We start from the raw sequence: 22,724 nt of genomic DNA, 5'->3' as shown, positions 1-22,724 counted from the left end.
TGTTGAGGCAGGAAGACCAATAAAGCACACAGAATCTGTATTCATGTGCATGTGAATAACAACCATACGTGAAAGCCTGTATTAAATACCCAGATTCTGACAAAGAAAATCTTTCAGGTCACCATACAAGCTGTTCAATGTAAAGCTAATGTCTGTAAAAAAACCCTGTTTACACAATACTAAAAATTGAAATGTACCTTAAAAGTGCTATAGTGCCTTGGTATAGGGAAAAAGAAACAAACAGATGGAGCTTTCTCTAGTCGAACCTCAACTTGAAAGACACAAGGCTTGTAGAGCTGAAGCTTAGTTGGTGGTGCACTTCATGTCCTTCATGTAAAATATTCTGTCACTTTTAATTTTGTATCTTGTTTACTTTCTCTGTTACAAAAGAACTGGGACTTGTTTTTAGCAGCTCTGATTAAGTTTCTATTGATTTTCGAGATAGGAAATGGAACTTTCAGATTTCCCACATGAATTTAAAGCAAGTCAGATATTAACCTCGAGGTAAAACATCTGCCATGACATTCAAAGAATAGACAAGTACTATCTTACTGAAAACAGCATCTGTGCTCAAAGCTTGGTGCTTGGGATTTGGATTTTGAGAACAATGCAAGCAGTAGGACTGTATTTTTACATGTGTAAAAACACACATAAATACATCCATACTTGTTCAAATTTACATTCACTTACATACACATCGCACATACATGAAAACACCCTTTTTATACACACACTTTAACTATGAAAGCACTAATGTCTAAAGTGGAAGATGGTGTCAAGGGGAATTAGGAAGAATGTGAAAGCCAACACAAAGCTGGAAAGAGTGTTATTTTTCACATCATGTGTGTCTAACCATATAAAGGTTATTTATTATTTTTGAGAACCAATGTCCCCTTTCTCATCCTGTAACAACTGCCAATATGTACATACACGTTGTAGCTTGTAACTTTTATTATCAAATATATCACTGCTATAGGTAGCAGTAGACAGTCTTTAGTAGGCCAACATAAAATAAATATGCATAACAATCTGAAATATGTGCCATATGTAACACCTACTGAGCTGAAAACTATTACCTTCAAATCCTTGGACTGTTTTTTACCATCATGGTAGCTTTCTTTAATCTAGTTTGGAGATGTATGTGATATTGGTGAATGTTTCCAAACTATGCAGATTGAGGAAGATTCTGAAAATAAAGCCCATCCAAAATGAAAGAAAAATTGGGGTGGGGGGGTGGGGGGTTATGGTGCAAAAAAAATACCTTTAAAGATGGAGCTGAAACATTGCAGTTCTTTTCTATCTTGTGAAACATCCATGAGTACTACAACAGGCTAGTCTAACAAAGCTAGAATGTGCTGTGCCAAATATTTTATCCCACAGACAAGTAAAGGGAACATTTTCAGTGATATTTATGGGCTTTAAAAAGTAAATTATGTCTACCATCTCATCATTACAAGAGTGATCCCACTAAGCCTCTCACCTGACTGGAGACAAACATGGACTCTTCCTATCAGTGCCTTTGGCAGTAAGAGTACTCTGCAGCTGGTTACACTCTGGTCAATACGCTCAGTCCTATTAAAAAGACAGTTGGTCAATGCATTCAAACACCCTGTAAAACAGCTTTGATCAACAGAGTAGAACACCTTTGAAATGCATAAAGAGGAAAAAAAAAAATATGATGCCTTTATAAATGACTTAATCTCCCAGCAATGAATGTTAATATTAAGGCTGTCACCAGAAAGATGGCAAGTTAAAGGATGTTTGAGGGATTTTAGGAAGTGCTCTAATCCAAGAAAGTCAGCTTCCCAAGGGATCAAAACATTAAACAGAAGTTGGGAAATATAAAACTATTCAATTAAATTGCATGAAACTGAATTCAAAACTTGAACAAAACTATTGTAAACCAGGTCTATCACCTTGCAGAAGGCCTTTTAAAAATTTTGGAAACCTGAAAGCATCCCAGTATTAAACTGTCAGGTTGTATTTAGTAACAGCTGATCCAGCCACCTAGCCACGAAAGACAACAAGGTCAAAACTTTATGAGCAAGTTAAAATAAACAAATAAAAAAGAATATTTAACAGCTATTATTATTGCCTCTGAGTTTGTATTATGAATATCTATCAAAAGTGTAAAATCTTACGAGACATTTTTACAATTCCAAACTGTAGTTAACATTTGCTGGAAAACTGAAACCATGCTGTCATTTTCCCTAGCAGCGATCCAGGAGGCCACAGGTTTTCCTTTTTCAAGACAAGGCACACAATCATGCCCCAGATTTTTAGAAAAGGATGAAACTACCCTGAAAACCAGACCTCATACCACCAGCTAAACTGAATGTGCTATGCTTTTTCACAGCAGACTACAGATGTTAAAAGGATTTTGTGGGTGTGTATGAAAGACTGTATGGATTGCATAATATTTAATAAAATGGTAATAAATACAGAGCATGAAAAATGGCACCACTAATTTGCATATCTGTACCTGCAAGATAACAAGGTAGGTCATATTTATGGGAGCACTAACACTACTGCTAACACCACGTTTGTGGAACTGTACTTCCCAAATAACCCAGCCATTAAACCAGATGGCTGAAACAAAGGACTTAATTTTGTAACTAAATTACAAAAGTGTGGAAAATTCTTTAATATATTTCTATTACTACTAAATTATTCACGAGAAAAGAACTTATATTTGGAACCAGATTTTTCCTTTTTCATATCAATATATTACAATCTTATTTGGTGATTGCCTCTGTAAAGATTGCAAAGCAACTGTAGTGAGACTAGAGATCTGCTTATGCAGCAGAAATATTTTAGGAAAGGTGGTTTCCACCTGAAGAGCTTTGTGTTGTTGATATTTATAGAAAAAAAAATCTACACATTTCCATTTGTATACCTAACAGAAATCAGTCTTTTAGCAATGAAAATCAGTAATTTTGCATTTCAAAAGATTGGCAGCTCCTCTGAATTCGCCAAAAGAGACAATCAGCATTTTTCCCTCTACAATGGAGGACAATCTCTGGATTACACCCTGTATGTGTACAGAAATTTATAGAATATTCCCACACCACATATTCACATTCTGCAGGAGCCATATATTTAAGAAATTATGTATTGACTAGTCACAGGTAATCCACAATCTTTTTGTGTAGTTAATTAAAGATGAAATCATCACCTGTTCCTTCAGCTGTTTTTTGTTAGCAGTGTCTATTTCTGCCTATAGGACTGTCTTACTACTGCCTTTCTCCAGCTGCCTTGAAATATTCCCACTGCCTCTACATATAGGTACTAGAAACACGTGAGACTTTGGAACAGGCAGTTAGGTTTACTTGTTATTATTACCAGGATCTACTGAAACAGAATAAACAAAGAAAAAAAAAAGGAAAAAAAAAAGCCAGTTTAACTCTTCCATTGAATTAGACTTAGCCACATTTGAATTGCACATCTGAACAGCCCATTTATAGTCACTTCTCGTGAGCATTCAGTTTACAGGCACAGATGTTCAGGGAAAATACATTTTAATCTCAGGATGAAATCATTTAAATATAGCTTTCTGTGAACATTCATACCAGTCAAGGAACAAGAAAAACACCAATCAAATTATATGACTAATCATTTTTAAGTTGTGTACAGATATGTATTTGAATTTCAGATGCCAATCTGAAAAAAGTGCCTCCAAGCTTTAGGGAGCATTCAAGGAAAGGGCTACGTGTTCATGGAAACTTTATGAGAGATATATCCACCTTCATATGAATAGCTAAAAACAGATTATTAAAACAATTTGAAAAATATTTAGAAAAAACTGTCCTTAATGGACAGGTTTATGGAGTGGACAGTTTTATAGACTCCTTGGTGAGAATACAATACTTGAATGTTTGATAACGTTTCTATAAAAAGCGGAGATTCAAACATAAATGAATGAAAACTTACAAGGAAATTGCTTATTCTGAATGAAGATTAAGAACTGGATCCACTGGGAAGAAATCTTCCACAAATGTTCTTCAGGCTGGAGTGGTTCAGATACTTTGACTTCCTAGCCTAATGAATCTCACTGAAATCTAGTAGTTGACAACTAACCCTTTTCAACAAAGAATTTCCTACAGAATTATCCTTTTCAAGGTAGCTCCCCTGTTCTCTTGTTCTCAGCATGCTGAGGTTACAGGTGTCTGCAGTTAAAATGTGCTGTTTCAGAACTGCTACCACTTCCTATCCCTCCACTGGGAGTACAGCCAACTACTCTGAGACCACTGTCTTCCCCACATACTATCAAACTTAAACCTGTAGGACACACTGCAGCCTTTTTAGATAAATGTCAAAAAAAGACAGAAGGTATAAAAGTAGAAAAAGGACAGAAATGTTTCTTTGCAGAAAACTCTTTTCCATGACAGATGACAAATATTTATTTCAAGTGTAAATAAATTGGAAAATATTTTGAAAAGATCAGCACAAAAAGTAAAGTGCATTTTTGGAAAGAATACAAAGGACCAGAACAACACTCAGTTCATTTGCCTTTTCCTTCATTTCTGCCAACAGGCACAATGTTAATACATGAGGGTATTGTTAAGCCTAAAGTTTGGAAAGTGTTTTGTGATCTTCAAACTGTGAGTGCCAGAAATGGTAAAATCAATCTTGTTATTTTACCTTGATTTCACAAAAGACTGAAATGCACTATCACCCAATGTAGATCATTACGTTAATTACACTGGTGTTAGATTCTGATCAAAGCTAATCTTAAACACAGACTTTCATACAGTCTTCCAACGTTTTCTGACAACATGCCTTCAGTGAATATGGTAATTTTCCTAGGAATATATATATGGAAGACACTTCTGTTGTTAATCAAGTGTACAGAAGAAAGTGCTGAAATATTGGGACACATTCAGCTTGTTCAAGTCAGTATAACTACTGGCCCTATGCAAATTTTCATTTCAGGTATCATACTTTATTTCTAAAGTACTTCACCTACAAACAACGTAGAGAAATGCTAAGGCCATATATACTTGGGACAAAGTCTAAATTAGTAGAGGTATCATGCAGCAAGTTAATACAAAGTTATTTTCCAATCTCTCTTTGTTGGTTTGTGAAGCTCAAGGTTACTTGATTAATCAATCAGGTACTATATTCTTCCTCAAAGAATGAACAAGATGTCTCTACTGAAAAATCAATAAAATGAAATAAGCATGTTGCTAAGGGAAGCCAAGAACTTTAGTCTTAATTCCCTAAGGAATAATTTAGACTTATTCTTCTAAATAGTCCCTCCTTCAATTAACAAGACAAAACACTCAGTGAAATAAGAATTTTTTTCCTGCTGCCTATGGCTTATTTTTGGCATTCACATCCTAGAGATACATATATTAATCGAAGCTTCAGGAAAACCTGAGACGGGTTTTGAAGCTGTATGTATGTATAAGAAAAAATACGCTGGATTTTGTTGCTTTAGTTCTTCCCAGAATGCCTTTATTTAATTACATGCAAAGGAGGCATAAAACACTCTGTTCTTAATTAGTTCTTGATACAGCTTATCTGCTTTTATGAGGGTTTGTCAGCACAGCATGAATCAGAATCATAGGAGACCACTACTTAGCTTGAGTTTATGCATGATTTGTCTTTAAAAACAGATTGGTTTGAATTGTTGGATTGCAGAGTAATTGCAGACACTATTGACTTTATCTACATAACAGGTCAAATGTGACTGAGATGCTCCGTTTTCAAATGCAGTATTTATCACTGAGATGACAAAGCTTCGCATGTATTTAAGACCATAAATGGCACACATTTGCAGGGATTTATGTTAGTGAGTTTGGAAGTCATTTATCAGTTGAAAAACAGAAATGGCAATCAAACACAAATGAGGAAAAAAACCAAATGAGCTTCCACTCTATATTATTTTGTGGATTATAGATACTGCTAGCAGTAATCTCATACTCCCAAAGTGCTTCTTAAAAGCATGATTAACTCTCACAACACCCTTGTGGAGAAGGTAAATATTATTAAAATATTTTACAGGTAAGGCTGCTGCCATCTCAGAAGGCAAACTGGCTTGCCTCAGCTAGTGTGACAGGCTGATAATGCAAGAGGAGAGGATGTGGGTACCACACACGGCAAGCGCGCTCACCCAGGGCAGCTGTACTCGTACTGGTTTCTGCACCACCCCCAGATCTTTGCATAGGATGCTCTGGTAAGTGGAATGCTCAGCACTCAGCTGATGATCAAGAAGGGGCTAAGGAGGTTTCCAAGATTGTCTGCCTGCCTTGGGCATGTTGTTATTCATTGGCCACTAACCAGCACCTGAACTGGAAAGTTTCATGCTGCAAAGTCCCTGCTGATGTTCCAGGGAGGGAGGAGAACGGAGTTGCCTCCCTTACGGTGAGGAAGCACAACCAGCCTGCACCTCAGCCAGCTACTCCAGCGTCACCTCACTAGCTTAGGCATTTTGCCTGCTGTTGCACAGACTAACAGGATCTGCCTAGGATCAGAAAAGCTTATTAATTGTGTCGCTAATCTAAACAAAATGAAGGAAAAATAGTTTTCCATTTATATTTCCCCTGTAATATTTTGTAAACTGTAACCATGTATAGGTTTTTGAATTATTGCCATAACGGAAAAGGTGTTTTTCTTGTGAGGGTTATGGTTTCTTCTCAGGGAATCCTAAAAAGCTCTAAATTCATGGGTATGATCCTGCAAGTGCTGGGCATGAAGAACTCCCTGCGGCTCCAGTGGGAGTTCTGCTTGAAAGGTTTTGAAGCTTTTAACAATATTAGACTGTAACAGCCCCCTGAGGTGTTTGTGAACATGCCAGCCAATACAGAGCACAGCAAACCACTACTCTTACAAAATGTGTCACAGGATCTTTTATCTACACAGAGTAGACAGATTATTTGAGAATGAGTTAAACTACACACATGCACAACCATTGCCACACACTTGATCCCAGCAATCCCACCACCGTACAGCATAAGCCCTGCCACAGGGTATGTGTTATTATGTTCTTGGTCAGAGGCAATATGATGGGGACATGAGGTTTGGGGTGCTGCTAAGTGCCACTGCTTTCCAAGTAAGAACTTTGAAAGAAAGAAAGCATAATCCTAACATTTAACTCTTTAAGTCCAAAACTTTTAGCATAATTTTGAGGCACACATGCATAGCCACAAAGTGAGTGGGACCAGTTCCAAACTTCAGGGTCTGTACATGGAGTGTTTCAACAAAATATTATCTCAAGTTTGAATTTAGATATCTGATTTCAGAAACCAAAGATTAAATTGCTTTTTAAGATCTACAATGCTGCATTATAATTATTACTTTGGTTATGCTCTGTGTTGTCAAGCACAGTATGAGACTGCATGAAAAAAGTCAGTGTCGTGGAAAATAGGACGCCGTTATGTAATTCTGAATTATTAATAATACATTATAGTCCTGTTTGTTATGCGAGTAAAGGTTGTATAAACATGGAATTACAGGACGGATGAACTTAACTTCAATGAGCAACTTCCATTATGACTATTTCTGACTTATACTGTGCAATATTGTAAATAAAATATTTTTATTTATATGCATATGAAATGTAATATCATAAAAAGTATGAGACAGATAAAATTGCTGAGCATGAAATAATATTTTATCTTATTAAATTGACTATACTAGAAATTACATTTTGAATACTATAAAATGTGGGTTTTTTTGTTTTTATTGCTAATGCCATTGTTAATATTATTATTTTCACTTTTAGTTGGGTTTCTTTTCCTTCATCTACAAAATGATCAGATTCATAAAACGCTGACAAACGAGAAAAAAAATCAAACACAAACCTTCAAGAAGACTACCCCCCCATTTTGCTTTGGAACTCTACAAAGGTTGGGGGTACTCAAGGAGATAGTAACAGCAACTTTGAGAAATCACATGTATTTCAAACTGATAGAGGCTTGGGGTTTTGCGTACTGATCAGGTTAACTGTCTGTTCAGTCCAGTTTGTATCATCCTTCTAACTTCTTAACTACCAGAAAGCAACCATATGACTCAAGATACAATCCTGTCTTTGCTGACAATTGTCTGAATGGCTTGTATTTGTTACTAATACACAGTCTGATTCATGGCATTAGTACTTTGTCACATTTAGCCACAAATAATATTGTATGGGCATGGAGTTCTCAGCACTTTGCTCTAATTTGGTCTACACAACAATCAAAACCCCCTGCAAATCATTATATATAACTCATGTCACAACCTGCACGAAGTATCCAGCTTTGTAGAACACATAAAACTGCCCAATAAACCTAAAGAAAAACTGCTGTCTAATTATATGAGCTAGCTAATTGAAGAGTTACCTATTTGTTGCAAGAGCAATGTTAAAACCAGTTTCCTCTAGAAAAAGCAAGATAGCAATGAACTAAAGTTACAATTTAGAAAGGGTGATTTAAAAAAAAAAAACAGAAGAAGAGGGAAAAGTTATGGTATAAGATGGATTTAACCGCTACAATGCATAGATTCGTTTGTTCTATGATAAAGAAGGAATCTGGTTATATGTATTTCTAAAATAACTGAGTAAAAGAATGCATTCAGTGCAGCGAGTGAGAGTTTTTCAATCAACTTAGAGTCAAGATTTCACCAGTTGTCTCTACAAACGCGTATGTAGCCTATGTAATGCCTGTCCTGTCTAGGCAAAAATATTTGAAGTATTTCATTCATGGTATGCCAGCTTGTCACATATCTGCCAAAGATGCAGGAAGCACATATATTATTTACATTTTTAGCATTTAAATTGTGCAAGTACTGTTACTGTCAAACTTTGACTGTGGAATGAAATGCAGGAAGACAAGTAATATACCTTCTATTTTCCCTGACAACAAACTGCAAGGAAATGTACTTTAAAAAAGAGAATATACTATTAAAATATTTGACACATATTATTAAAATATATGACTCTGTATTCATATAATTAATGATGACTGCTGACCCCCACTAAAATTCCATGGCTTTTATCAACTGGCCTTTCTGGTGGTATCATATAATGTTCCTTCAATACAAAAATAAGTATACAGTAATTTAGTATCAAGAGTTTTGTCTGCATTTACTTCTGCTGTAGTCCAAAGACTGGCCTTTCCTGGTTGTTATTCTTTAACTCAGTTAAAATTCTCACTGGTTTAGTAACATACATAGAAAATTTATCTACAAACACATGCATGAGGAGAGGAAAACTAACCAATGGCCAAATGAAATACGTGTCTTGCCAAGCACTGACCACCATATTCTATACAATAGGGTGCTCATTGCAGGCAGAATCAAAATATCATTGCATGGACACCACTCTGTGGTAACTGGTAATAACAGCATTTTCTTGTTCCTGTAATGATTAAAGCCCTTGTTAAAGTTTAAAGTCTGCAAGCTACCTAAATTATTCCAAGGAGTACAGGAAAATTCTGATTATGGCTTTCATGAGGAAGAACAGCAAATAACACAATAACTCAAGTGAATGCATATATGCTATTTTATATATTTCTATATACATAAAATATGTAGCTGTTATCGATGTATCAATGTACTTGAGTCTGTAGTATACACATACTCCTTTGATCCACAGAAATTCCATCTGTCACTTCTTGTATATGGTTTTCTACAACTCTTCCACTGTGTTTTAAAATGGTTTGCTTGCAGGACTGATAGTTACACCATCTGGCTACAGCTTCTTCTTCTATTCTTTTCTCCCTGTTCCAGGTTTCTACTAAAATCAGACTCCTTTTTGGCTGCTTCATCTACTTTGATTACAAATCAGTATTTAGTACTACAGTCATGAGTCTGCTGTTAGCTATGGCCTGAGAACATCAATAAGAGGAAAGGTGATAGAACTGTAGGTCACGTTCCCCATTGGAAGCCTCTTGAGCAAAGTTATTCTTTTCTCATGCACTGCAGAGCCTAAGCCTTTGCTGCTTTCCATAGATTGTACCAGGTATTTCTGTGCTTTAGCTCCTGACATTCAATTTAGGCATTAAACATACTGTAATACCTTCTTTTGCAGTTGAAGAATGTCATGTGAAAAACCCAGATTCAGCTGTCATTTAATAACATGATTATACAAGACTTGAGCTGAGAGTTTTGTGAAGGACTGTTTCTGGTCAAATATACAAAAGGTACCAAGGTAAGAAGCCTTCCCTTGTGCATGAAAAAGTTAACTGAGGAAACCCAGAATTTAATTTGTACAATGTCATGTGGCCTAATTTTCTGATGCTACTTAAGAGAAAACCGAAAACCAGACTGAAAACCAGGTAGCAGTACATACTATCAAATTAGTTCAGAGAAGAACTTTAAATAATACACTTATTTTAGAGTAAGAAGGTTTAGCTGCTGGGAGCCATCCCTTATTATTGCTAAAATGTCCTTTGTTGAACATGAATAAACTCCATCTAAATGTATCATTAATACTGACACAACTTAGGTCTTCTACATTTTTCTTTCAACATACTGTAAGTTTCCATCTAGAACATGGCACGAAGGAAAATGAAAGCTTTGTGCAGTATAATAAACATTTCCATAGAAGTCTATATAGTATTTCTGCTTTACATCATGTTTCATTTATCAGCCTGAATTAGGCTTTTGAAAGAGAGGGAAATACAGCTTTGCAGTTCAGTACCTTTTCCAGTCTTTTCTTGCAATAACAAAATTGCTTAATGTCATTTCAAGTTCATCCTGTTCCATACACACATGTACGCAGAGCTATGGGTAATTCACTTATACAGTTCAACATCTCCTTTGTCACAGATGGTAAATGTGCAGATTTTTCCCTCAAGGAAAGAAACTCTTTTATAAAATAATTGTATATTCTGCTCATTTTTTTTTCCTTCACTGATGCTCTTGTATTGTTATTATACCCTGTCAGGCTGGTAATTAGCATTCAGGCTCCATCTGACACAAATGCAGCTCTCAATCCTCCTTAAAAATCCCTTAGGACACACATGATAAGTAAAATAATGTGAGCCACTAAAGGGGGAAAAGTACTAAAAAAATAAAATTAAAAAAAAATGGAAGGAAAAGAAAGAACAAATAAAAAACATGAGACAGTGAATAACCACAGGCTTCTTTTGTCATGTAGTCAATGCATGGCTCCTGTTCAGTGAACTGCGTGGAGCTAATCCTACTGTGTGGAATAAGCTTTCAGAATGCCACAGCTGTCTTCCTGCTGTTCTCCTTCGCTTTTCTTACACAAAGATCTATATTCTCTTCCCGGTCTCACCTTTCTTCCAAATTTCTAAGGCACCCAGTGTACCTGGGTTTCCCTCTTTTACTCACCGTGACTGCCCCTCCTCTTTTTTCAGGTCTCACCAGTGAATAAACATTTCTTTTCAGATCTATCATTATTTCTTGAACGCTCCGAACCATGTGATACTTCAGGTGTCATATTGTTCTGAACTGTTCTAACTATGTTATATCACTCTTGGTAAGATGATAATGTTACCTCAGAGTTATGTGCACATACCAGAATTATTCTATATTCAGTGACAATGCTGCCAGTAGAAATAAGAAGCTGAATTTTTCTTGCAGTTCATACAAGATCCTCCTTTTCAGTAAGTTCTCCTTTAAATGATCAGTGTGATCACAGATTGGGTCTATCCCAGAACGTAAGACTAGTAGCATCACACAGTTATTTTTTCGCTGAAACTGTCCCCTCATGCACACTTGTGCTTGCATGTAAGTCAGCAGGACGTGCTGAAGGCAGGCTGGCGTGGCACGCAGTGCCACCAACCCATCTTACCAGAGACCATGGGCCAGAGCTCTCTACTTTTGCATACACACAGCAATGGGAGAGACACAGCAGTAACTCCTACTGAAACGAGTGGTTTAATGCCATCCCAGCATCCTAAAGTTACTACAGAAATGACAAGAAAAGCCTTGCACCTCAATGCCAAATCAATACGAACAATTGCTAGGCCGGAGACCTCAGCAGCCCAATGTCTCTCAGCAGTCATGTGGCTACGCACAGTCAGTGGCCGCATAAAGGTCTGTGGCTTGACATAAACCTTGAAAACTAGAATTCTTCATTCTGTGTTGTCAAAAAATGGTGTATTGTAGTACCAGCACGGGGAACTTCTGTTTTGATATCAGGCCAGCAATTTAATGATTCTGAACACTGACCTCAGATCTGTCTACTGGCATAAGGCTTGCAAGAAAGGGGCATTGCAGAATATTATGGCCCAGGCACAAAGGCAATGACTACAGGAGGCAGCAGATGCAGAAAGTCAGGTGAGGTTGGAGTGCTGTGTCACGGAGCTCACAGCCACACTCTTCCACCTCCGCCCACCATGCTAAAGATGAGGAGCTACCAAACACACAGAAAGTTTGGTATCAAACACACTATGAGGGTCTGGGGTATGACATCTTCATACAAAAGCTACTGAGATTAATAGTTAATAGAGATGTGTGCCTTAAAATAAGAATATAAAATATACGCGAAAGTTGGTTAATGCTCCAGCCTGACACAATATGCCTTGACACCAGTCTTAGATCCTAGAAAAACTCACTCAGTTCACAGATCTTCTCAGGCAACTGACACCAAGGTGTTGAGTAAGAAGTCCCTGGAGATCTATATGTTTACATTATATCTCCACACCTGAGGTAAGGCTGCAAGCCTGAGCACAGATAATTCGTGCTCTGTTTCACTGCACAGACACACTGAGGCCTCCGGCCAGGTATTTGTCCACAGGTGGAAGAAAGTAAGTTGATATAAACCACGGCTAATAAAAAGTAATTTCTAATTGTAAAGTGCAGTCTTAAGATGCTTCAAGGATTTAAGAAACTTCAGATGAGAAGAGATCTCTCATTCAGAGAGGATTCCTATGCAATAAGCGTGGGGATGACTACACCAGCCAGTTCCGAGCGCACCCAGCATAAGCTGCACCATTTTCATGGATTTGATGGAGTCCTGTGAATTTGCTCATATTAACTGACTGTGATGCTACGTGAAACACTACACTGTAACATTCAAATATCTGACACAAGCAGCATCATATTGAGAAAACAAACAATACAGTCAGCTAATACTATATATAGTCCAGTATAAAAAATAGTGAAAGACTAATGTTCAAGCCCTTTCTGTTTCTGCACATCACAGACCTAGAAGCTTTTAGGATTATTTTGGTAATTCAGAGTGCTTTCTCCTCTTGTACTAATAACTTCATCTTTTACTAGGCAAACTAAGGAGGAGGATAAGGGATGCTGTTAGTGTGGGATTTATGGCTACAATGGATTTAAACACATGAAAACCATCTGCCACAGCACCCAAGAAGGAACTATTACATACCTAAATCAGGAAAAAACCATTAGTGGTGGATTTTCTGCTTTTTGCAGTAGAAGCAAAGTTGTGCTTGCTCCTGACCTCCAACTTCAACCTCTTTACAATGTATATTTATTACCAAGTTAATAACCTGACCTTCAGAACACATTTCTGCAGTATCTACTCAAGTATTCATACTTTTAATGCCACATAATTCCTTTTTCCCAGGATCTCAAAAGTCCAGAGATCCAAAAGGGGGACCTGCTGGAGGGACTGAGAGGGATGTATGTTCAGACTTGACATTGCTACTCAGCCCGGAGGCCATATGGCTCCCAGTTGCCTCTGTGTAATTTTAGGTGGCAATATATCACAATGTCAGGTGATATCTCAATGACATTTCATCTCAGTGCTTCCCCCACAGTTCACATCATGGACAGGAACCATTTTCCACAGAAGGTATATACTGTATAAATAGTAAGATGTACATGCATCTGAATATAGAGATTTAAGCTGTGCTGGCACAAATCTTTTATGTAAATGGCACTGGCTTTCTCCTAACGTCTTTTCCTAAGCATTCTCCTAACAACATTGGGGCAAATCCTAAAGAGCCTCTGGAGAAGCAGGTAGACGAAATTACGGCGATGATGCTGTCCCCTCCAAAGGCACAACGCTTTATGGATAAAACCTCCTGGGATGTCCTCTCTTTTAGCTTTGTGTGGATTTCTTGGGGGAGTGCATGGTTAGGCTCTGAACTAACAGTAGTACTAGTATACAAAAATGTCTAGTTCTTTGCTATTTTAAATCTTATTTTCTTTCTCTGAACTCCTTTGATAAACATTTTAAATTATACATTTAACATCCACCTATCTTTCTATCTTTAAAGTTCTGCAAGATGAATGGATAAAAATTTCTGACTACTAAAAGTAATAATCCATATTTGATCACACTTCTTTTGTCATGTATTTGAAAAAGCAGTTCTACATAATATCACACTTCTCTGGACAGTGTGCTGACCTGTGCAAAACAACCTACCAGAGAGTAATCTCCTTCCATGAAACACCAATCATTCTGATGTCTTCAAGGCAAAAGATGTAGGCATCTCTGAGAAGCAAGAGAAAATTGTCTTCGTAGATTTCTTGAGGGAATAAAAGCAACTTTGCTAACCAATCACTTCCATTCAGTCCAACAGCCACATGTTGCTCCCCAGCAATTAATAAAATAAACATACCCCATACCAGGGAAAAATGCTGACCATACTAAAGTAAGTGAGCCAATACCTTGTCCAAGCATGTAAATACAGTAAATGACAGCATGATTAATCCTTAGTACATAATCAATGAGGAACAGTAAGATCTTGTGAAAAATTGAAGACACCAGAATGAGTCTGAATTTTCTCTGAGCTAAAACGTGGAGTCACTAGTCAATGAACCCTCCCTCAGGAGACTGTAACAAATACAAAGAACCAGCTCAAGGACAGCCAGAGTTGTAAATTGAGAGCTATAAAAAAATAATAATATAACGATTGTGCCAGCATGTTTATAATTTATAGGTTGGAGTTACAGGTGAGAAATAGGGGTTAGCAGTCTGTTATAATCTGAACTTGAGTCAGTAAAGCACTGCAGAACCACTAAATCACCACTTCTCTCATTGCATGTAGTTTAAAAACATATAATAAAACTATCAGACAAAGCCACTTTCTTTTAGGGTTTGAAGCTGGAGCTGTGGATACCAATCTGTTCAAAGTTAGAGCACTACTAGGGAGTCCAGCAAAGGGAAGCTCTTAATTTTTGTTACAGTCTTTTTTTCTTCACATTGGGCACTCACCATGAAAGTACAAAAAGCACAGGGTTCTTTTTCTCGTAATTGAGGCAGGCAAGAAAATAAGAGTTACATTTCACATCAAATTTTGGTGCTCTCAAATTTAATTCCATTTTGATCATCTAATTCATTGTACTGAAAAAAAGTTTGAGCATGCATTTAGATAGACCAAAACTGGAGCTTTTAATCCTGTGCAGTGCTGAGTAATTTGTGAGTTTCAAATTCCCTTCTCCCAGTGGGTGTTGAGGTCAGCACTTACCACAGAGCAAATTGGCGTCTAGAAGGACTCTGTTCTTTATAAATAGGGGAGGATGCCTTGCCATGCTCTGCTGGGACTGAGCAGCTCTTCCAAGGGGTTTATATCAAGGCTTTGGCCTGTTTCTTGGAAGTGACTCCCCCTTAAAGAAAAGTGAAGTAAATTGGGCAACCCTGCATGCATTTGCTAGTCACTGGACAGACAGCAGTATAGCACTTTTACCTCTTTTTCAGTCATCTATCTTTCAAAATTTCCTACGCTTCCCATGAACAGAGCAGTTATTATTGCCAATCAATCTTGTTACATCCTTTACAATGTACAGGAAGGTACTGGAGCACAGTATGTAAAAGATGGACCTAAATCCATTCACACTTTCCCTTAATGATAAAGTATAGCTATAAATATTTTTTAAAAAACTTATAAGCAACCCTAAGATATTGCCTGTTTATCTGACACAATCACCATTTGAGCTGTAATTCATCTTCCCTTACAACCAATGTACTATACTCCTCAGCCATCGTGATCTGAATTTAACCTGAGCTTTGAAATACCCATTGGCACACAGTATTCTTTGCCCAGGAAAGGATGTAAAAAATTTGCCTGATCAAATCGCTTCTCTGCATGGTGTATCTTTCATTTAAATTCCAACAATTTTCTATGTGCATTTTTCATTGTTAAATACTCCCATGGAGGATAGTTGCAGAGTTAATGGTAACTAAAAACTACTACTAGAAAAAAAATCTGGAAACTAAAAGTAGACCAGTAATGCATTGAAATGGGTACCAAGTAAGAGTGCAGCCAATCTCTTCCACTGAACAAGTCCGGTGGTATGATTTTCTTTCTACATTTAGACCCCTTTCTTTGAAACAGGGCTAATAAACACACTGACAGTTGTATGACAGAAAATCTACCAGGCAAGCTCAGCTGTATCTTTGTGGGTACTTGACAGTACTTTCACTTCCTGTGGTACTAAGTATAAAAAATCAAAATAGTAGCCCTCTCATCTCACATTGTTCAGTAAAAATGTTTCTCTTACGCTCAGCTACCCACCAGTCAGTGAAACCTCAGGACAGTGTTAAACACTTTTTCTGATCCGTCGCAGGTTCCTGGATATTGTGTGAGAGAGAAATCGGGTAAAGTGAGGCAGCGACCTATCTGCAGACAAGGCTTAACACTGATTTACCAGCCATCTTTAAAGAAACATCATTTTACACAGGGACGACAAGTATCTTGGAATACTTGGTACTGGAAGAAATGTATACTTGTTCAATGAATAACTTCAGACCTTCTCAAGACAAAGGTTAACTCTCCATAGCTTCGGGGTACTGAGTTGAAGGTTGAAAATGAGAGCTATAGGGTAACAGGAAAGTTCACATCTGCTGAATACAATGCTTCCCTTATTCCTGAGTAAATAAATTTTAAACAAACAAAGAAAAAACCCCAAACCACAGATGCCCCATTCTGAAGTAATTTTTTTAGAGTTAGGATTCACTGCTGAGTTATCACCGATTCAGCATCTTAGGAGAACTCTGACATACCACAGAGGAGAGACAGCGAGCCAGAACGGCTCACAGTCCACTTAGGCTCTGCTCTGGGCTCATCTCACTTGCAGCATGCTGTAATCAAATGAAACTGCTCTGCTGGGAAGTGTGTGATGCATTTAAAATCTACTTCTGTGGCTTACATTTAGCTGTAAACTGTGTTTAAGTTAGCTAAAATAGGAACAGAGTAGCACAGAGGTCAGCACACGCTGGAAAGCCCACACTGGAAGCACCTGCTGTTTTGAGACTCCTGCCAGCAAGACAGTATAAAGCTTCTGCAACTGCAGTTGCAAAAGTGCAAAAAGCCTTATAAGTACTTCAGGAAGGAAAGTAGAAGCCAAGTACAAATCTGTAAGAGAGACACTTTTTTTGAGCAGCCTGCTTTTATCTCAAGGGAATTTAGCATTTCTGTAGACCACAGCTATTGTAGGGTCATCTCTGGTAGAAAGGTCCAAGCCCTCTCAGCTTTCTCCGTCAGAAGCAACACTTCCAACTTTCTTAGGAAACCGAAACAGTAAGTGCAGAATGTAAGGCTGTGTCACGGGAACTCCATGATACGTGTCAGGTAACAAATTACCTGGTACACTATCCACAAGCTTCCATATCTGAGTGGATTCACTGTACACCAGTGGGTGCAGGCAAATCTCAGTCTGACAAAAGCATGGAGAAAAGAATAAGCACATGCATAGTTTTAAGTATGCTTTATGCTATAACAGACATACTATTTAAGAGAAAAACTGCATGCAATATATGGTGGTGTGGGGTTTTTTGCTTTACTTTGTGAAAAAGGGATGTAAAGTACTTATTTCACTTGACATTATTAAGCATACATAAATGCTTTATTTCCAAACTATCTTTAGTTATTTCATGCTTTATTTTTTAAACTATCACTCCTTCTTTAAATGTTCTTAGCTTGGGTAACTGTAAATATGGAATATCTTTGAGATGCAGTTGTTTGAAAATGTTGCCTACAAAGGAACTAGACGTAAGGAAGACATTATGTCTCAGAAGTGGGAAATGAGGTGATGCTATATCGTGTTGCTCCATCACAACCCTGAAACCTTTCAGAATTCAAATTCAAACCCCACAGATAACTCTCTTACGCAGAGCACAACTTCTCAGGAGGCTTCAGGCTTCTAATAGGAAACTCCTTACCTGTACGCCAGACCCAAAGCCACAGCTGTGGTTTAGCAGAACAAAGCCACAGACTTGGGTCAAATTCAGGACAGTTTGCGTCACCTAAGGGATCTGGTGTATCTTGTAGATTGTTTTGTTTTCTTCATGAGAAAAACAGACATTTGAGCTGTATGTATATTTCAATATGACTTTCCATTTGTCAATATTTCTATCTTTTGTCCAAAGAAGGGAAGTGCCAAGTACCTTCTTCAGAAAAACTTCCACCAGGCCAGCCCCAGCAAACTGATAATGGAAAGTTATAATGCGGGACAAACAGGAAATACACTTTCAAGCTTGTCTGACTTCAGTTCAATAATCTCCTTAGTGAATTTACTAAATTTACGTGTTTGGGGTTTTTTTCCTAATCTCATTATACGTTCTTGAAAACAGGAAATTGCCTCCATTCTAAGAGATCGATTTGCTTGCATATAGCATGATGCTACTCTGTGGTGCAGTTGTAGGAAAAAGCATGAGATGAGAAATATTTTTCTTTTGCCAACAGATTTGCACAGAACACACAGCCTTCAAACAAAAGAGTCATGATGTGCACATACCTTAGGCACTCGGTGTGAGCTAGCTCGGATCAAAACATAACTGCTGTTTCAATGATTGGGACATACAGACATACAGCAAGTCCTGGCCAGAGCAGGGCCATTACAGATTGCCTCTAAGAATGACAGAGGCTTCAGGATTGTGATGGGGCTGTTCCACCTAACATCACATTATCCTTCTACTTGTCTGTAGACCTTTTGCGATAAATTAGTGTTGACACCATCAAGATAAATTTGCCCTATTCCCCCTCTGCTGCTTGAGAGTCCCTCAATGAGAAATTCCTTGGAAATTCCAGCAGTAGGGCTTACAGTATTGCTTGTACTGAAACCATGTTGACACAGAAGCTTGAAGCCAGAGAAGACACGTGAACAAAAATGAATGTATACAGATCACAGGCCTGGAAATGTTGAGGGAAAAAGGGTAGGACTTGCTAATGCCATTAGCTGTACAGCTATTCCAAGTTTCTTCTAGAGGTGTGGAGGAGTGAAGGGCCTTCCTTTATATATATAGATATTTTTTTCTAATTATTATTTTAATACAAGAATCTGGTTTTTTAATAAAATAACAAAAAAGCCTTGTTCTTAGTCAATCTAAAGTCAGTTTGGGGAGCAAATTTACAGCAAATGGTTAATAATTTTCAAATATTTTTTTAAAAAATAAATTATCTATAATGGACTTACGTAACATCTGTAATAATTTCATCATATTCAGTAAAAATCTTCATTTTTAATGAATCTGAAACTACTCAACAAGTTCAACTTGCATTTACTCATAATTTTATCTTGAATGGATTTTTAAGCAAATCACTTCTTTACCAAGCCAGCCCCATTTCTATCTAAATTTGAGAAGAAATCTCTTACTTGCTTTCTTGGAATAAATGATATTTCTTCCCATGAGCAATTTTTACTTTCCCTACAGATCCGAAATCCTTCTGTCTACACAGTACTCCCGTGCCAAATGGGTTTGTGTCAAAAATAACTTTTTAAAAGTAAATAAATTTCCTGTTAAAAAATATTTTCCATAATAGTGTGTTTCTCAACCAACTTTAACGTAATTCAAAACCTGCCATTTTGGTTTTAAAAAGTCTGGAAGATTACATTAATGCAGAATACTACTTTAGGTTTTTGACCACAGCCTGTATTGGCTGACCTTGCTCTTGTATCTAACACATGCTTTTCTGAGCAGAGAATGTATCACTTTGCTTTCTTTGCTGAGTCTTACCAATAAAACCTAAACATGGCAGAACAGCATTCAGAACCACCCCAAAACAAGCAACCCACAGGACGCGAGCTGCAGTTCCTCTCTCTGGTACAAACAATCCATGGATTACTCTTCTGTACATTCAGCAGGAGAAAAGGGCTCCTTGCACCATCTGTCCTTCCTGCAACTTGCTTTAACGTGGCCCAGAGTCAAGAAGGAAAACGGTAACGAGGATTGCCTCCATGTGCAGACCATGAGGCTGGGCCTCTCAGAGCTGCCTGCAAGGCTTGGCCACCTCTTGGCCACTTGTGGACTTTGCAGTCCTTGAAGGCCACATTCCGTAGAATTGACTAGCTATGGTTTCTGTTGCTTCAGATAAGGGGTTCCATGCATATCAAAGAGCATAATTTGGCTTTGTGGACTGTGAAGCTCTGAATAATTAAACTGACTCACAGGCACAGGCCTGAATACTCTGAATACCATATCATGGAAGCAGAGGGAGAACATCAATGACTTTATACCCACATATCTGCTCACTTCACAGTGTGCTTTCTGTATAGACACAGTTTTCCTGCAGCTGAAAAGGAAGAAATGTCAATTAAATAAACTTTTGATTCCAGTTTTGTTGGTTACGCACTTGCAAGAATAAGAAACAAACAGAATGGGTGGTGTGGTAACTTCTAAAATAGACATTACTTCTGATGAGGAATGGTTAATTGGTACCACAGAATGTGTCTGAAATATTGATTTACTTTGTGTGGATAGGGAAGCAAGTCTCAACATACTTTCATCTTTTCTTAAATATAAATGAAAAAACAACACATTTACTATAAGGTCACAGTGGGAACGAAGGGGATCTGCTGAAGCATACGCAGCTTGTGATCTATATTCAGAACCCACGGGCAGCAAGAAAAGACAGACTGATAGCATCATCTTACAATCAGCTTTTGGATCATGTTGTGCATCTGAGAACGCCGGCACTATCCATGGCTATTTCTTTGCATTCTGCAAACAAGTCTTCTTCAACAGTCAGTTGCTTTTTCTTTCCTTCAGTGCATGCAGCCATATATAAGGCTATTTTATGTAGTGGTTAGAAGGTTGCAGGCACATAATTATCACATTCTTGTGTGTCTTTCAAATATCAGCAAAAAAAAATGTGAAGTCTGTAAGAAAAGAAGATGCACATGGCCATCAAAGTTCTCCAGGAATCAGCCACAGATCTGTAATTACTCTTAAGCACATGAACAGATAATTGACAGTTTAACTGTTTGTTCAGAACTTGGGGAGAAGGAAGGGTGCAAAATTGCAGCAGTCATTGGCAAGAGTGAAGATTATTTTCATATAGTACAGTGATCAAGTTAATTTGATAGGTAACTCTGGGAGCTCTGTGGGTACTCACAAGGCTTAGCCAACAAGATTTCAGCAAGGTTGTTAGTTGCCTCTCCATCTGCTTCGCAAGGAACTCTTGGCAAGCTTAACTCTATCTCCAGTCGCTTGAGAGACACTTTCAGCCTCGGGATGAAAATAACACTGGTCTTTCCTTTCAGTAGATAACATTGTAACTTAATTCTCAAATAATTTTCACTGTTGAGGCTGTATTTGGAACCCAAATTCAGAATTGCTCTCTCAAAAACACCTAGCAGTTTATAAGGCAAATACTGAAATTAAGCATAGAAAAAAGTTCAGAACTAACTGCAAAACATGATCAGGTTTGGGTTGTTGTTTTGGGGTTTTTTGGGGTTTTTTGGGTTGGTTTTTTTTTTCCACTTAAAACAGCCAACAGCAAATAATTCACAACAAATAATTTATCTGACATGTATTTTCTTTTGCCTCACAGAATATCCTCAAGTAGTTTGTTATAACATCAGGTATATTCCCTTTTTAAGCAGACAGTTTCCCTAAAAACTAAGCCACATTCTAAGCTTTCTTGACATGTTCAATACTCCAGAGTTAGAGAGCTGCATAGTAGGACAGAAATGAAGAAGAGCAATTCTGGCATGCACATCTTCAAGTCTAAATTTAATATTAAGCTTCTGTGAGTGTACCCTCATAAAACTTTGAAGTGTATTCCTTTCCCTGCTCTCCCCTGGGGAACTGACTAGCAGAACAGAGCCATGCGAATGATCATGAAAAGGTGGAGCATGAGAAAAGCAAATTAACTCAGTGTAGTCCTTTGAACTAAAAAGAAAAGCAGTTGGCAAAGTCTGGATTTAGGGTATGACACTGCAGATTTACAGAATGGTAAAGAGCGGAAATTCAGCTCTTCTCAAATGTGCTGAGTAGAATATCTACACACTCATCATCAAACAAGCTGTAGTAAAGATAATCTTGCTTGTTCAGCCATTGTTCAGCTTTGCAATTTATAGGAGTGAAGTTAAAGAGGCAGAAAGTCTGATACCATGTCCCTTTATTAGCAGTCCAGCTTTGCCTTATATGCAGTAGGCTGAGAATTCTTTGGTCAGCAATGCTGACCCTCACAGCTCAGGTAGATGGCCTTGGCAGCACGGCCCAGCCCTGCTGCAGAAATTAAGGAGTGTGAGAAGAAAAGACTAGTGCTTCATTTGAGCTGGTTACAGACAAACAAAATGCATCCTAGCTCCTGAGAGATAGCATGCTGGTCCCAAGTGTCTCAGATGCTGTCTCTACCTGCTGTTTGTTACTGCTACCAGGCATGACTCAGTGTGTTCCAGAATTAGGACTGCACATCCTCCCTCTTTTAGCCCCTCTTCATATGCATTACAATGTAGCCTTTCAGTGCAGATCCATTTCAAAGTAAATATCAAACAATCACATCATATACCTATACAGCAGCCTCTAAAGAGCTCTAAAGAATACAGTACAGCTTGCTTTCCTGGGCTGTGAAAACCTTTATTACAAATACAAACCAAACTTCATTCAGTGACACCTAAATTTGCCTCGGGTC

This window comes from Falco rusticolus, chromosome 8 (assembly GCF_015220075.1).
Source record: "Falco rusticolus isolate bFalRus1 chromosome 8, bFalRus1.pri, whole genome shotgun sequence".
Taxonomy (NCBI): domain Eukaryota; kingdom Metazoa; phylum Chordata; class Aves; order Falconiformes; family Falconidae; genus Falco; species Falco rusticolus.
The sequence above is the reverse complement of the archived record's forward strand: the minus strand, read 5'-3'. Positions refer to the sequence as shown.